Source organism: Carassius auratus, unplaced genomic scaffold (assembly GCF_003368295.1).
Source record: "Carassius auratus strain Wakin unplaced genomic scaffold, ASM336829v1 scaf_tig00025783, whole genome shotgun sequence".
In the NCBI taxonomy this organism is placed as follows: Eukaryota; Metazoa; Chordata; class Actinopteri; order Cypriniformes; family Cyprinidae; genus Carassius; species Carassius auratus.
The window spans coordinates 403,541-407,490 of NW_020525457.1; the positions used below are offsets into that span (position 1 = coordinate 403,541).

The window sequence follows — 3,950 nt, forward strand, 5'->3', positions numbered from 1 at the left end:
CATTTTTACTTAGAAGTATGGTCAGATAGACCAGTAACTAAATTATATGTTTTTATGATTCTGTCAGGTTTGTTAGTGAAAATTAAATCAATTAGTGTTTGAGTATTCCTGGTAATATGCAAGCTGTATATACTGAGCTCAATATATCATATACTATTACATTAAACAAGCAGCCTGTATACAATTACAAAATAACCATTTTTACTTTCACTCAAGTAAAACTAAAAAAGGAGTACTTCATACTTTTACTGGAGTAATATTTTATTTGACATCTGTATTTTTAATCAAGAACTAGATTTTTGTACTTTGTTCACCGATCTTAATGATGATAAAAAGGTTTAATATTCATAAATGAGTTAACTTATTTATCCATTTTGTTATAAGCAGCATAAAGCCAGCTCACATGTTCTTCTTATTGTCTGTGGTTTATGGTTTGCTTCTGTTGTGTTTCATAACCGTGTCTCTTCTAGTGTGAACAGAGATAAAGTGTTTGTTGCTGGAACTTTATCATGTTGTGTCTGGTGAGGAAATCTGATCTGATCATTCAGATTGACAATCTCTTCCTGATCCTGCAGACTGAACGTACTTCAGCACAAACTCCAGCACTTTAATACTTCATCTATTTCCCATTTATTACTTTCAAAACTGTTTTGAACCACGAAACAACAGCCTTCTCATAGCTCTGCGTGCACTTAACCACTTGTTTGGTCTCCGGTCATTTCTCCTTTTTCATCTTTTCTGATTGTTCTTTTAGCTGAGAATCTTGAAGTGATACTGCAGTGATCAAACTGAATGATTAAATGTGTCTTGACTTTCTTTCAGGTTACTGTTGACTATCTGTTTCTGGTTTAGTCAGATGATGAAATCAAATAAACTTGCTCTTGAACTAAAACTACTAACTTTAAACTTTATATGTCATCTGTGTGCTTTAACAGATACAGACAAGCTATAGGAATAAAATAATGCATATGAAAACAGCTGGAGCATCAGAAACAACAGACCAGCAAAAACCAACCGTTCTGTTTTGTTTATTAGAGTCCAGAAAAGCAATGTTAATTTCCTCTAAAAACACGTTTAAAAAAGGGAAGTGCTGATTGTTACCACACGTGCTATTTGAGTCTCACCACTGTCTACTTACACAAAGAAGGAGGAGTCTTTATATAATAAATAACGACACATCGACTGATGAATCAGTGTCTTAAACTCACTCTGAGATCTTCACTGTGGATCTTTATTTCTATTCAGATTCTGGATATTTCTACATCTCCATTCATCACAGGTCAGACACTTTAACATCATACTTTAACATACTTTTACTTTAGATGTATTTTTGTGAAAACTGTATTTAATTTCATGTAGACTCGATCAGTAGAACAACATCTTCATCATTAGTTCTTCTGTTAATGATGTGTGTGTCACTGCCTTATTTATACATTTCACCAGTGCACACAGCAAATGATTAATTTCTTTAAATAAATAAAATGAATGTTGTTGTGTGTGATTATGAACTCTTTCATTCTGGAGTCCTGATGTGAGGATGATTCAGACGAATTAAACCCAATCATGATCTATCTTTAATAGTGTCTGCATGAAAGACTAGCTGACAGAAATCATATAAAAACAGCAATGAATCAATCACATGGGATGTATTTATTAATCTGATCTGTTTGTGCATGGTTTGAGGTGTAATGGTGTCTGATTGTGCTCATGATCTGAATCTGTAGCATCAGTCCAGCTGCTGTTTCTACATTATGATGATGATCTGTTTTCTTCATTTACAGTCTCTGGTGATCCAGACGGAGCAGTGAAGAGTCGTTCTGATCAATCAGAGAAAACATCATACTTCACTTTCAGTTAGAATCAGGAGAAGTATTTGTTCAAGTTTTACTGCAAATCTAATCACACTGAGGTTATCTGAACTTACTGAACCTTGACTTTAATTCAACTCTGTATGATTTAACAGATACATATTCAGTGTAGAAATGAAATAATGCACAGAGAAAACAGCTGGAGCGTCAGAAACTACAGACGAGTAAAAACCAACAGGACAGAGAGAGAAATGAAGATCAGAAATAAAACACAAACCGCTGGATCTCAAGAGAAAAGCAGACGGAGACTTGATAGATGGGACAGTATGAAGATAATACAACCAAACTGTAAGTGTTGTTCATTATGAAACTTACTTAAATTCTTCATCACATTTCTAGTCTTGCTAGATAGAATGATCAATCCAAAACAATGAGGATAATCTGACAAATATTTGTGATTTCTAGTCTCAGATGATCCAGACGGGCCTGAAAAGATTATTTCAGATGATCTCAAGAACACAACACACCAGCAGCTGAAGACTGAGCATCATCTTCATCATCATCATCATCATCATCATCATCATCATCACTCAGTTCAGCTCCTGGTCTCTTTCAGTGTTTACAGACTCATTCCCTTCCATCAGTGACTCTGTGTCTTCAGTTCACATCTACAGGTCATCATCAGAATCACAGCAGAGTTAAAAATCTACAAATATATGTGGCCAGAGGTATAAAGACAGCATGTTAAAACACATAAAACTCAGTATATGGCCCCATTAAGAGATCGCCGATCTCTGCTCGTGAGATTTCCTGTTTGCATGTGCGTGAACAGAACAGTCATTTTGTGATAATCTGATGTAGCAGCTGAGTGACATGTCATTGTGTTGGTGTCGGGGAGATTTATTCTGAAGTGATGCTGTCTTTCTGTGTGATCCGCATGAACCTCGTGTCGGGGGATAGTGGAAATTTCCAGTGTAATGTTCAGTATTTTCTATTCTTGTGTTAGCATCTGGAATTGTACAAATACTATCAGTGTTGTTAAAACTCGTGTTTTAATGTTTAACAATGTGAAATCCCAGCTGGTCTCTCATTCCCTTCCATCAGTGACTGAGTGACATGAAAAAAAGGAAATGAAAGGACGTTCTGTGTGACCTGAATGAAACAAAAACAGGAACATACAAACTCACACAAAAGCCACGAGTAAACCAGGGGCCTGTTCTTCATACCTCGCTAACTATGATAGCTGAATTTGATTGTTGATGATTTGACATGATCTTAAAATCAGTTCAGACAGGAACCACTTTGGCAAATTTACTTGAGTTTATTGAACACAATTTATCTTTGGTGGTATGGTTCCTTATGGGGGTTCTTGCTCCCAGAATAATTGAACATACAAGAGCTTTAACATTAACCCCCCGGAACCATGAATTTAGAAATACATAATAATTAAGACTTTTAATAAAGTCTTTAAAGCAAACGGTGATAATCATGTAGATGTGGCAGTGGTACGTCAATCCTGTAGCCTGGTTATGAAGATGGGTGTCTCTCCGCAAAGAGGTCCATGCCAGCTAAGATTTTTGGAAGCCTTAGTGATCTGAAACAAACAAGACGACAGCCAGATGCAACAGTCGTTGAGCATACTTACCGAGCAGTAGTGGCACGTATATATATGTCCCGTGTCTAATAGGAGGGATGTGGTGATTGGAGCGATTTGACAGCTGACCGGATCAGCTGGTCACAGCCTATGCCATCCGTGGCCTGACTGAACTGACGCTGCGCTCGATTTGGTGGGTTCTTCGAAGCTCATCCTGGAGTTGTTGTCATGGCAACAGATCCATAAGCTTAGACCTGCTCGAGAGAATCTTATTTCATGTGAACAGGATTAAATCGCATCTTTTTTAACCAGAACTGATCTTTGGTATTCGCTACTTTATTACAAGATCCTACTGATCTAGACAATAATTTAAAATAATAATAATAATTTGAAAATATATTTAAAGATAGTTTATTGTTGTGTTGTCCATAATAGCCTACTATAGACACAGCCAATTTTACTCACTGAAATATTTATTCATCATAAAATAATTGCTTCCTAATAGTCTTGCACACAGATAATGTAGAGTTGTGAATTAATTTGAGTGA

The 3,950-nt window shown here is 36.2% G+C and overlaps 1 long non-coding RNA gene across 1 annotated transcript; it reads left to right on the plus strand.

Moving 5' to 3' along the window:
* The first annotated feature begins 1,195 nt into the window (after window positions 1–1,195).
* On the plus strand, window positions 1,196–3,157 carry LOC113078468 (uncharacterized). Its single transcript, XR_003281522.1, has 4 exons — window positions 1,196–1,279; window positions 1,782–1,869; window positions 1,964–2,156; window positions 2,274–3,157. It is a non-coding gene; the product is annotated as an uncharacterized LOC113078468 (long non-coding RNA).
* The last annotated feature ends 793 nt before the right edge of the window (window positions 3,158–3,950 follow it).